At 38.3% G+C, this 13,738-nt stretch overlaps 1 pseudogene; it reads left to right on the plus strand.

The window, feature by feature from the left end:
- LOC110580804 overlaps positions 1-13,738 on the plus strand; it is a 31,719-nt pseudogene that overhangs the window by 17,861 nt on the left and 120 nt on the right.

Raw genomic sequence — 13,738 nt, forward strand, 5'->3', positions numbered from 1 at the left:
TGTCATTTGCTCATGGGACAGATTATAAGAGTTACACTGTTTGATTTATTTTTGTTTATTTACACCTAATTGCTTTAAGTAGTGGACCTAATGACATAATGCTAATTATCAGCACATGTTTAGTAAGTATCCACTGTGTATAAGATAGAAGGTTAAATGGTGATTTTCTGAAGGAATGTAAAAAACAGACCTTTAATAGCAAAGGACACATTAAGGAATAAATAGTACATATTGAATGAATTAACTGTAGATGGAGTTGAGAGTATTTGTCTATGTGTTCCAGGATTAATGCATAGACAGGTGTTACTGAAGCACAGAGTTTGTGTAAAAGTAGCATTTCAAAGCTCTTCTACAGATTTTCAGGAGATATTAATGGTATACTGGGTGAAAGGAGCTCCAGGGTCAAATTTGAGAAAGACTGCAGCTTTTTATCCCACCTGGAGCTTCAGAGGGTATATCAGTCAGCACATGAGAAGTTTAGGCCAGCCCTGCAAATAGAGAAATCTGTTACCTGTGTTCAGTGCAGGTCCCCAGTCACTTGCACAGGAAACTTTTCACATCATACTCGAGAGAAAAACTAGGTAATGGGAACCAACACTGGTGGCCCAGGGCTTATTTGTGCTTTAGAGCAAGCTGCTGATCAAATCTTGAATTATACCAGAAAGTCATACATGTTCAGGACCTTGGAATCTTTTCTAAATCTTTTCCCCCCATGCATTGTATTAATCAGTATCTTGAATGTATGTTAAAAAATTATATATATCTAACAGTTGGACGTATTTTACTACAGGAATATATTGCTTTTCTTAGACTCCAAGCAAGTTACAGTTAGTTTACAGAAGCTGGGAATTCACGCAGGAGCGTACCATGCCAATATGGAACCAGAAGATAAGACCAATGTTCATCGAAGATGGTCAGCCAGTGAAATTCAGGTTAAGTATATACCTTCAATAGAAGTCTAATTAACATTTTAAAATATTTTAACTTAATTTAATTAACATATAATGTTAAACATTTTAATTACTAGTGGCAACAGTAAACAGGTTGCATTTGGTATGGGAATTGATATAGCAGATGTGAGGTTTGTTATTCATCATTCAATGAGTAAATCTATTGAAAATTATTACCAAGAGCGTGGATGTGCAGGTATGTATAACTCCTATCCAGAAGTAACTTTTAACAAAGCTTTTCTAGAAAACACACTATAGATGAGGTTTAACGATTCTGTGTTTTTATTAGCTAGTATTTTTAGAACAATGAAGTCTTTTTTTGCAGTTTTATACTTATTTGTACTTATGTATTTAAATGCTTATCTTACTTATATGGGAGTGTTATGAATTGTTTCCTGTGTTTGCTAAGATAATTTGATGTTCATCTTTGCCTTCTGAATTTTTAATTAGTGGTTTCAAATTTATAACTTCAATAACTAGATTATTTATGCACATATTTTTTAAGCTGATTGTTGATGTCTCTTTAGTCATTTTTTTCTTTTTATAATTTGAGGGCAGTTGCTACAAATTACCTTGCACATCTCTGAAATTTCTAGATGTGATATATTTAGACTATAAAGTGTTGCCAGCTGATTTTATATATATTATTTTTGCATATTTTGAAATTTTCAAGTAATTATGCAATCTCAAGATTTCTCACACTATAGGTTGAGATGACATGAAAGCGGACTGTATTTTGTATTATGGCTTTGGGGATATATTCAGAATAAGTTCAGTGGTGGTGATGGAAAATATGGGACAACAGAAGCTTTTATGAGATGGTATCATACTGTCAAAACATAAGCAAGTAAGCCACATACATTTTTATAACTTGTTACTTAAACATAAGCACTATATGAAAGTCTATGAAATTACTTTGAATACTTGCTCAGTAAGTAAATACACTGGTAGAATATCAAGTACAAACCTGTAAAAGCAAATGTCTGAAGGGTGGGAACCAGTACATGAACCCTCAGATCTGCCTTAATTCAAGAAGAGATACTCTCTCTCCCTGATAATCCTCCAAAACTATTTTTTATTGTTCTTTCTTTTTTATTTAAGTAAAACAAGCATTTTTTTTTTTTTTTAAAGATTTTATTTATTTGAGAGAGAGAGAATGAGAGAGAAAGAACACATGAGAGGGGATAGGGTCAGAGGGCGAAGCAGACTCCCTGCCAAGTAGGGAGCCCGATGCGGGACTCGATCCCGGGACTCCAGGATCATGACCTGAGCCGAAGGCAGTAGCTTAACCAACTGAGCCACCCAGGCGCCGCAGTAAAACAAGCATATTGGGATGATTTTTTTTAATTGAAGAATAATTGACATACAATATTGTATTAGTTTCAGGTATACAACATAGTGAATCAGTATTCATATACATTTTGAAATGGTCACCACAGTAAGTCTAGGGACCCTCTGTCACCTTACAGAGTTGTTACAATATAATGGACTGTATTCCCTCTGCTGTATATTTTATCCCCTGATTATTTTATAATTGGAAGATTATACCTCTTAATCCCCTTCACCTATTTCACCCATCCCCCTTTTATTGAAAGTTTTGATCTAAATTGACAGTGAGTCCAAGCCTTTTCTCTCTGGCTCTGGCATACAGCTACATGCTTTACTAATTTTGAAAAGGTATATACGGTTGGCATTTTGAGAGCTGAGCTTGGCTCGGTAACAGGTACCATCTCACCAGCTGATGGGTTGATGAAATAGTTGAGAGCAGGGTTAAGTTTTTCCTTAAGAAATAAATTTAGGGGTGTCTGGGTGGCTCAGTGGGTTAAGCATTTGCCTTTGGCTCAGGTCAGTGCCTCAGGCTCCCTGCTCAGCAGGGAGTCTGCGTCTCCCTTTCCCTCTGCCCCTCCCCCCACGCCACCTATGCCCGCTTATGCTCTCTGGCTCTCAAATAAAATCTTCAAAAAAAAAAAAAAAGAGAAAGATTTAAATCTATTTAGGGTGGTTTTAGACCTTTAGGTCCCTTTTCAGTAGTAGTCATCTTTATACTCTTATTGCCATCCTAAAAAGGATTCAAAAATTTTGAACTGATAAGCAGTTACTGGACAGTGACAGAAAATGTCATTTCTTTTCTATAGGTGGTGCAACAATCTAGATAATAAGAAAATGAAAATTTCCTTAGATATCCAGTAAACTCTCAAGAAGCGTATTTTGGGATTTAGAGTCAAACTGATACTGTAAAATACAAGAAAATGCTTTAATATCAGGAAGATTCTCTTAATAGCTGCAAAATACTGAATCTCAAAGTGAATCCCAGACAACTTCTAAAAGCAATGTTTATCAGGTACATATGGAAAAAATTGTATGTAGTAGGCAGAAGAATAGTTCCCCAAAGCTGTTTACATCCAAATTCCTGGAAACGGTAATTTACCTTCCATGGCAAAAGAGAATTAAGATTGCAAATGTGAATTAAGGTTGCTAATCAGCTGAGCTTAAAATTGGGATATAACCCTGGGTTGTTTGGATGGGTCCAGTATAATCATAAGGGTCCTTAAATGTGGAAGGAAGCAGGAAAGGTCAGAATGATACTTGTTGGCTTTAAAGATGGAGGAAAGGGGGACATGAGCCAAGGAATACACGAATTCTCTAGAAACTGGAAAGGACAAGGAAAAGATTCCACCCTAAAGCCGCCAGAAGAAATCCATCTCTGCTGACACCTTAATTTTAAGCCAAGGAGACCCATGTCAGACTTCTAACCTGTAAAAATGTAAGATAATAAATCTGTGTTTTTTTAAGCCACTAAGTTTGTGGTAATGTTAATGACAGCAATAGGAAACTAATATAGTCTATAACTCTGTGTTTTGAAATAGGCATTCTTAAAACTTCTTAGGTCATTTAATAATTTGTATCTCTAAATGTGTTTGCAGGTGTCGCCGTGTATTGATAGCTCAACATTTTGATGAAGTGTGGAATTCAGAAGCATGCAACAGAATGTGTGATAATTGTTGTGAAGACGTTGGTGAGTTCACAGTTTTTCTAACTGAAGTAGTGTTACGTTAGTATCAGGTGTACAACGTAGTGATTCCGTAAGTCTGCGCACTGTGCTGCCCACAAGTACAGCTACTGTCCATCACCGTGCGGTGCTGTTACAGTACCTTTGACTATATATTCCCTGTGCTGTACCTCTCACCGCATGACTTACTCATTCCATAACTGTAAGCCCGTACTCCCACTGCCCTTCATCCATTTTACCCATCCCCCCACTTCCCTCCCCTCTGGCAAACGTCGGTTTGTTTTCTGTATTTGTGGGTCAGTTTCTGCTTTCTGCTTATTCCTTTGTTTTGTTTCTTAGATTCTACATATAAGTGAAATCCTTTGGTATTGTCTTTGTCTGACTTATTTCACTTAGCATAATACCCTCTGTCCATTCGTATTGTTGCAAATGGCAAGATCTCATTCTTCTTTATGGCTGAGTAACATTCCATTGTATATACATACCACATCTTCTTTATCCATCCGTCAATGGACACTTGGGTTGCTTCCATATCTTGGCTATAAACATAGGAGTACATATATCTTTTAAATTAGTGTTTTCAAGTTCTTTGGGTAAATACCCAGTGGAATTACTGGATCACATGGTAATTCTATTTTTAATTTTTTGAGGAACCACCATACTGGTTTCCACAGTGGCTGCACCAGTTGTATTCCCACCAATGATGCAAAAGGGTTCCCTTTTCTCCCCATCCTCATCAGCCCTGTTGTTTCTTGTCTTTTGGATTTTAACCCTTCTGACAGGTGTGAAGTGATATCTCACTGTGGTTTTCATTTGTATTTCCCTGATGTTTAGTGATAGTGAGCATCTTTTCATGTTTCTATTGGCTATTTGTATGTCTTCTTTGGAAAAATGTCTATTCAGGTCCTTTGCCCATTTTTTAATTGGATTATTTGGGGCTTTTTTTGGTGTTGAGTTAGTAAGTTCTTTATCTATTTTGGATACTAACCCTTTATTGAATATGTCATTTGCAAATATCTTCTCCCATTCAGTAGGTTATTAGTTTTGTTGATGATTTTCTTCATTGTGTAAAAGCTTGATGATTTTCTTCATTGTGCAAAAGCCTTTTATTTTGGTGTGATCCCAGTAATTTATTTTTGCTTTTGTTTCTCTTGTGTTAGGAGACATATCTAGAAAAATGTTGCTATGACCAATGTCAAAGAAATTACTGTCTATGTCCTTTTCTGACATTGTATGGTTTGAGGTTTCATGTTTAGGTCTTTAATCCATTTTGAGTTTGGTTTTGTATGTAGTATAAGAAAGTGGTCCAGTTTCATTGTTTTGCATGTAGCTGTCCAGTTTTCCCAGCACCATTTATTGAAGAGACCATCTTTTTCTTTATTGTATTTTCTTGCATCCTTTGTCATAGATTAATTGACCATAGAAGTGTGGGTTTATTTCTGGGCCCTCTATTCTGTTCCATTGATCTGTGTCTATTTTTGTGCCAGTAACATACTGTTTTGATTATTACACTGGTGGTATATCTTGAAATGTGGGATTTGAAATCCAGCTTTGTTCTTCTTAAGATTTCTTTGGCTGTTTGAGGTCTTTTGTGGTTCCACACAAATTTTAGGATCATTTGTTCTAGTTCTGTGAAAAATGCTGTTGGTATTTGGATAGAGATTGCACTGCATCTGTAGATTGCTTTGTGGAGTAGGTATTTTACCAGTATTCTTCCAATCCATGAGCATTGTCTTTCCATTTGCTTCTGTAATCTTCAGTTTCTTTCATCAGTGTTTTATAGTTCTCAGAGTACACGTTCTTTTGCCTCCTTGGTTAAGTTTATTCCTGGGTATTTTATTATGTTTGGCACAGTTGTAAATGGAATTGTTTTTAATTTATTTTTCTGCTACTTCATTAGTGTATAGAAATGTAGCTGATTTCTATATATTAATTTTGTATCCTGTAACTTTACTGAATTCATTTATTCTGATACTTTTTGGTGTAGTCTTTAGGGTTTTCTTTGTATAGTATTATGTCACCTGTAAATGGTGGCATTTTAACTTCTTCCTTACCAATATGGGTTTCTTTTATTTCTTATCTGATTGCTGTGGCTAGGACTTCCAGTACTATGTTGAATAAAAGTGATGACAGTGGAATCCTTGTTTTGCTCCTGATCACAGAGCAAAAGTTGCCACTTTTTCACCATTGAATGTAGGCTGCAAAATCTTCAAGTATGGCCTTTATTATGTTGAGGTATGTTCCCTCTAAACTCACTTTGTTGAGTTTTTATCATGAACAGATGTTGAATTTTGTTAAATACTTTTTCTGCATCTATTGAGATCATATGGTTTTACCCTTCCTCTTATAAATGTGTAATTGATTTGCAAATATTGAACTATCCATGTATCCACAGAATCACTTCTACTTGATTGTGATGAATAATCCTTTTAATGTATTGCTAAAAGTGGTTTGCTAATATTTTGTTGAGGATTTTTGCATCTATGTGCATTGTGGATACTGGCTTGTAGTTTTCTTTTTGTCTGTTGTCTTTGTCTGGTTTTGCTATCAGGGTAAGTCTGGCCTCATGGAATGTATTTGGAAGCCTTACTTCCACTTCTATTTTTTTGGTATAGTTTGAGGAGAATAGATATTAACTCTTTTTTGAGTGTTTGGTAGCATGTACCTAAGAATCCATCTGGTCTTGGACTTTGTTGGTAATTTTTTGATTATCACTTCCATCTTGTTACTAGTAATTGGTCTGTTCAGACTTCTATTTCTCCCTTATTCAGTTTTGGAAAATTCTATGTTTCTAGGAATTTATCCATTTATTCTAGGTTGTCCAATTTGTTGGCATATGATTTTTCATAATACTCTCTTACAGTCCTTTGTATTTCTGTGATGTCAATTGTTACCTCTCTTTCATTTCTGATTTTATTTGGCTCCTCTCATTTTTTCTTGGTGAGTCTGGGTAAAAGTTCATCAATTTCATTTATCTTCTCAAAGAACCAGCTCTTGGTTTCCTTGATCATCTTTTTTTCTTTAGTCTCTATTTCATTTACTTCTGCTTTGATCTTCATTATATCCTTACTACTTATGTTGGGTTTTGTTCTCTGTTTCCTTTGGGTATGAGGTTAGATTGTTTACTTGAGATTTTTCTTGTTGCTTGAGGTAGGTTTATATTGCTATAAATTTACCTGTCATAGAACTGCTTCTGCTGTGTCCCAAAGATTTTGGACCATTGTGTTTTCATTTTCATTTGTCTCCATGTATTTTTTAAATGTCTTCTTTGTTGACCCATTGGTTGTGTAGTAGCGTGTTTTTTAGCCTCCACGTGTTTGTGTTTTTTCCAGTTTTTTTCTTCTGATTGATTTCTAGTTTCATACTATTGTGGTCGGAAAAGATGCATAATATAATCAGTCTTCTTAAATTTATTGAGACTTATTTTGTTCCCTAATGTGATCTGTTCTAGAGAATGCTCCATGTGCACTTGAATGTGTAATCTGCTATTTTTGGATGGAATGTTTGTATATATCTGTTACGTTCATCTAGTCTAACATGTCATTCAAAGATAGTATCCTTTATGACTTTCTGCTTGGATGATGTATCCATTGATGTAAATGAAGTGTTTAAGTTCCCTATCATTATTGTGTTACCATCCATTTCTCCCTCTATCTGGTTGTGTTTACTTTGTGTATTTTTTTCTTAGCATTTTTTAAATTTTTATTTATTTAAGTAATCTCTACATCCAGTGTGGGGCTCAGACTAACTGACCCCAAGACCAAGAGTCACATATTCTTCCTACTGAGTCAGCCAGGGGCTCCTGCTTGATATATTTAGATGCTCCTATGTTGGGTGCATAGGTATTTACAATCCTTATATCCTCTTGTTGGATTGGTACCTTTATCATTATGTAATGTTCTTCTTTGATTCTTGATACAGTCTTAGTTTTGTTTGTTTGTTTGTTTTTTAAAGATTTTATTTATTTGACAGAGAAAGAGCACACAAGCAGGGGGAGCAGCAGAGGGAGAGGAAGAAGCAGACTCTCCGCTGAGCAGGGAGCCCGACGCGGGGCTCGATCCCAGGACCCTGAGCCTAAGGCAGACGCTTAACTGGCTGAGCCACCCGGGTGCCCAATACAGTCTTAGTTTTAAAGTCTATTTTGTCTGATGTATGTACTGCTACTCCGGTTTTTCTTTTTGCTTCCATTTGCATATGTTTTTCCATTCCTTCACTTTCAGCCTGTATGTGTCTTTAGGCCTGAAGTAAGTCTCTTGTAGGCAGCATATACCTGTGTCTTTGTTTTTTTAATCCATTCCATCACCCTGTGTCTTTTGAGTGGAACATTTAGACCATTTACATTTAAAGTAATTATTGATAGTTACGTACTTACTGCCATTTTGTTGATTGTTCTTTGGTTGTTTTTGTAGTTCTTCTGTTCCTTCCCTTGTTCTCTTTCTTTGTGATTGCTGACTTTCTGCACTATTTTGTTTCACCTTCTCTTTTATTATTATTCTTTTTCTTTTTACTTTTTTGAGTATAGTTGACACACAATATTATATTAGTTTCGGATGTACAACATAATGATTCAGCAACTCTATACATTATGCTGTGCCCATCACAAGTGTAGCTACCATGTGTCACCATGCAACACTGTTACAGTACCATTGACTATATTCTGTATACTGTACTCTCCCCTCCCCCCCCCCTTTTTTTTTTTTTTTTTTTTTACCTATTCTAGGTTTGGTGTTTGTGGTTATATATGAACTTTGGGTTCATATATAACATCCTAACTATAAAGCAGTCTATATTGAGTTGATGGTCATTTAAGTTTGAACACATTCTAAAGGAACTTCTTTTTTATTCCCCCCTCCATGGTTTATATATATGTTGCCATGTTTTATATCTTTTTATTCATAATTTCCTTTAGCACTTCTTGTAATGCCAGTTTAATAGTGATGAATTCCTTTAACTTTTGTTTCGGAACTCTTTATCTCTTCTTCAATTCCAAGTAATAATCTTGCTGGGTATTTTTTTTTTTTTTTTAAGATTTTATTTATTTGACAGAGAGAGAGAGAACGAGCCAGAGAGAGGCAGAGGGAGAGGGAGAAGCAGACTCCCTGCTGAGCAGGGAGCCTGACACAGGGCTCGATCCCAGGACTCTGAGATTGTGACCTGAGCTGAAGGCAGCAGCTTAACCAACTGAGCCACCCAGGTGCCCCTTTGTGCAATTCTTTTTTTTTTAAAAGATTTTATTTATTTATTTGAGACAGAATGAGAGAGAGAGAGAGCACATGAGAGAGGGGAGGGTCAGAGGGAGAAGCAGGCTCCCTGCCGAGCAGGGAGCCCGATGTGGGACTCGATCCAGGGACTCCAGGATCATGACCTGAGCCGAAGGCAGTTGCATAACCAACTGAGCCACCCAGGCTCCCCCTTTGTGCAATTCTTGATTGCAGGGGTTTTTGTTTTCTTTTTTTCCCTTCAGGCCTGCAGTTTCTGCTGAAAAATCAGTTGATAGCCTTGTGGAGTTTCTCTTGAACATAACTTTTTGTTTCTCTCTCACTGCTTTTACAATTATCTCTTTAGCCTTTGACATTTTAATTATGTGTTGTGGTGTTGAGCTTCTTGAGTTTATCTTCTCAAGGGGCTCTACGTGCTTCATGAATCTGAATGTCTGTTTCCTTCCCTAGGTTAGGGAAGTTTCCAGCTATAATTCTTCAAATAAATTTTCTACCACCTTCTCTCTTCTCCTTCCGGGACCTCTATAATATGAATGCTTGTTCACTTGATGCTGTCCAACAGATCACTTAACGTAACCTCATTTTAAAAAATTCTTTATTTTTGGGGGGCACCTGGCTGGCTCAGATGAAGGAGGATGTGACTCTTGATCTCCGGATCGTGAGTTCAAGCCCCATGTTGGGCATAGAGTTTACTTAAGAAAAAGAAATAAAAATTAAAATATTTATGTCTGCTGTCTGCTTGGGTGCTTTCCATTACCCCATCTTCCAGATCATTCTTCTGCATTCATTAGTCTATTTGTGATTCCTTCTAGTGTTTTTTCTTTTCAGTTGTATTCTTCAGCTCTGGTTTTTTATGTTTTCCAGGTCTTTGTTGAAGTTCTCACTGAGTTACTCTTCTCTCCAACCCAGTGCCCATCTTTATGATCGTTACTTTAAATTCTTCATCAGGCACATTGCTCATCCCTGTTTCATTTATTTCTTTTTCTGAGGTTTTGTCTTGTTCTTTCATTTGGGGCATATTCCTTTCCCCATTTTGCTTGACTTTGTGTCTTTCTATGAATTAGGCAGAACAGCTACTTTTCCTAAACTTGAAGGAACGGTCTTGGTATGTGGTTGTCCCCTATGTAAACTGTATATACCTGGTGACTTTTACTGGCTGGCTGGAGCTGTGGCTGGCATGGGTTGGGGATTGCAGGGTGCTCCATACTGGGGCTGCCCTGGTGGAATGGTTGGAGATTAAGTGGGTGTGGGCTGGGGGTGGGTCCTGAGGCTTTTTGCAGAGGGTGCCCTGGCAGGACAGCTGAAGGTAAATGTGTTCAAGCTGGTGGCTCTCCACACAGAGGATGCTCTGGCAGGACAGCTAGTGCTGAAGTGGGTGCCAGCTAGTGTGGTCCCTGGGCTCTATGCACAGTGGCACCCTGCAGGACACCTGAAGCTGAAGTGGTTGTAAGCTGTGGGTGGTCCCAGGGTTCTCTGTGCAGAGGACACCCTAGCAGAATGGCTGAAACTCAAGTGGGGGTAAGCTGGGGTGCTCTGGAGTGTGTGGAAGGTGCCCTGGTGGGGGCAGTCATAGCTGAAGTGGTTGCTGGCTGGTGGGTCCCTAGGTGCTTTGTGCAGGGCGCCAACTGGCAAGGGTAATTATAGCTGAAATGGGCATGGACTGGGATTGCCCTAGGGTTCTCTAGACAGTGCACTGGAAGGACAGCTGAAGCAGGTGTAAGCCAGGTTGTCCTGGCCAGGCAGCTGGATCTGAAAAAAGGCATCAGCCAGGGGTGCCCTAGAAAGCCATCTGAAGCCAAAGCAGTGCAGGCCTGCAGTGTTCCAGGGTGCTTTGTGCCTGCCTCAGTGTGGCAAGACAGCTGCAGCTGTAGTGAGCACTGACCAGGGCTGTCTTCGTGTGCACCACCATGGGGCTGCCTTGGTGGGACAGCTGGGGCTGGTGTGCTTTGGGGGCCCAGGGCTCACTGAGGTGGTAGGCTGATAGGGCACCTGGACCCTGCTCCCATCTATGCTGTCAAGGTGGTGGGGGAACATAAACTGTGGTACTCACTGGACCCTCCAACCCAGAGATAGTTAGCAGGGTTCAAGAACTATTTCCTTTATATTCTGGTTGCTCTTTTAAGCCATGGCTTTTATTTTCTGTGGCCCAGGTAGACAAATCTGCTCCTGGACCTTGTTACTATCCTTTGCACTGCAGTTTGCAGCATCGGGGGTGGGGTCACCCTTTGTTACCACCTCTCAGTCTCTCTCGCTGTTCTCTAGGTGGTCTGTGTTGTTGTACAGAAGCTGTTCAGTGAGCCCTCAGTTGTTCTTCAGGAGGAATTGCCTATAAATAGGTGTAGATTTGGTGTGCCCATGAGGGGAGTTCAGGATCTTCCTGTGTCACCATCTTAGACTGGAACACTCCCTAGTTCATTGTTTTTAAATTTTTATAGGCTAATATATATAGCTAGGACTACATGGGGGGCAATATTAGACCCCAAAATGGATTAAACAAGCTGTGAATAGCATTTTCTAGGTTCAAAAGTAACTCAAAGTTTTAAAACAAGGTAAATAAAAGGAAAAGTGATATGTGTATGCATCTATTTTATATTGCTATACTAAGGGCATGTTTTTAAGAATTGAAGGGAGAGGTGTAAATTCCTCTGAACAGAAATACTATTTATACAAGAAAAGGCTAATCTCTAATACTTTATAGTCCCTGATTGGGAAGAGAAATTTAATGCAAAAGAGAGATTAGAGTCAATCATTTTTGAACCAGATAATGGCTAACCACTCATAAGACACTAATTTAGCAGTATTTTGGTGCTGCATTTTAACTTTTTTCATCCTGTGTGTATGTTGTGTCTGAAAAGCTGGACTAACCAGTTACCCCCCACAGAGTTCTGATGCCTTGGTGGGTGAAGGTCATTACAATTTTAACTTTGCAACTAGAGAAACTTGTATATGCGTTTATTATACTGCATTATACTGACCACATTAACGAGAGTCTGATATATATAAATTAGGGTGCTAGAATCAATAATTAGGAATATCTGACCAGGACATTCTTGTCTCTAAATCAGAGTACCGAGGAAGCCATAGTTTTCAGACTATTGCTCAATGAGCACAAATCCAGTAAATATGAAAATAGCAGGAGGGGAAGAATGAAGGGGTGGAAATCGGAGGGGGAGGTGAACCATGAGAGACTATGGACTCTGAAAAACAAACTGAGGGTTCTAGAGGGGAGGGGGGTGGGAGGATGGGCTAGCCTGGTGATGGGTATTAAAGAGGGCACGTTCTGCATGGAGCACTGGGTGTTATACGCAAACAAGAATCATGGAACATTACATCAAAAACTAATGATGTGATGTATGGTGACTAACATAACAAAAAAGACTGGAAAAAAAAAAAAGAATAGACTGATTCTCTTCTAACTCTCAGTCATGTCTGGCAGACACCCTGGTTCACAGAGCATACCCCAAGACCTTCTGGTAACCAGCTTATAACTTAGTGATTGACTTGAGGAATAGCCTAGTTTGGGTTCAGAACAAATTAAATCAGTGTTCAGGGTGGTGCATGTTGATGGCTCATTTTAAGCCAGTTTAACCACTTAGACTAGCCTGTCCTTAATTTCTAAATCCCAGTCGCCTGTCTCATTACAGCAGGTGAAAGAATATAACAGCACACTGCAGAGATCTAATCAAGATCCTGAAGGAGGCAAAGGATCTGAATGAAAAGCTTACTCCACTGAAACTGATTGAGAGATGTAGGTGTTGCTCCTCCCAAACTTCTCATAAAGACCTGGTGAAAATTACTGCACACCTTCTTCTATAGCAGTAGCTTAAGTATATACAATCCATTTCTTGTCCTTTCGTGTTGTCTTTATAACTGCAACAGAACAAGTGGTTTTCCAGTTGTTTCATGTAAACTTTTAAATGCCATATAAAATTTACAAATACAATTTATAGAAAGTATTTGTTTTGTGCAAGTTTTATATCAGTATATTAAAATTATTGCACTTATTTTTTTTTTTTATAATTTCTTAAAACCTTTCTGATTGTTGGCCTACACCTTCCACAGAGACTTCATATTTGAAAATAGGATCTAAAGCTAATCTGAATAGTGATGCACATCTTATCACCATGCAAGTAAAGAAGCCCATGCAGAGCTGTTTCAGGGTAACTGGCTATTAATTTCTATATAGTGAAAAAACACATTAAAGCTTATGGGATAGTACTGTCCTGGGTCCAGAACATACCTTTGTTTTCTGTAGAGATATTAGGGAACAGAATTTAAACTAGTCTATTAATTTTAATATAGACAAGGGTTTCCAACCTTTCAGAAGAGGAAAAATCCATTTTAGTGTTGTCTAATTTGCGATGCACCCTGCCCTCACAACATTGGTTGAGAAGTCGGCCTGAGCAGCAGAGGTCGAGAATCAACGACTCTCCCACACTCAATACTCTCAAGCCTGCAAAAGCATGCCACGTACGGCTGTGTCTCTGACAGCATGTCCCTTCAGGATAGGGCTCATATTTGAGTAGAAAAACAAGACCACTAGACACTTAACTGAAGAG

The sequence above is a fragment of the Neomonachus schauinslandi genome, chromosome 5, assembly GCF_002201575.2.
Source record: "Neomonachus schauinslandi chromosome 5, ASM220157v2, whole genome shotgun sequence".
Lineage (NCBI taxonomy): Eukaryota > Metazoa > Chordata > Mammalia > Carnivora > Phocidae > Neomonachus > Neomonachus schauinslandi.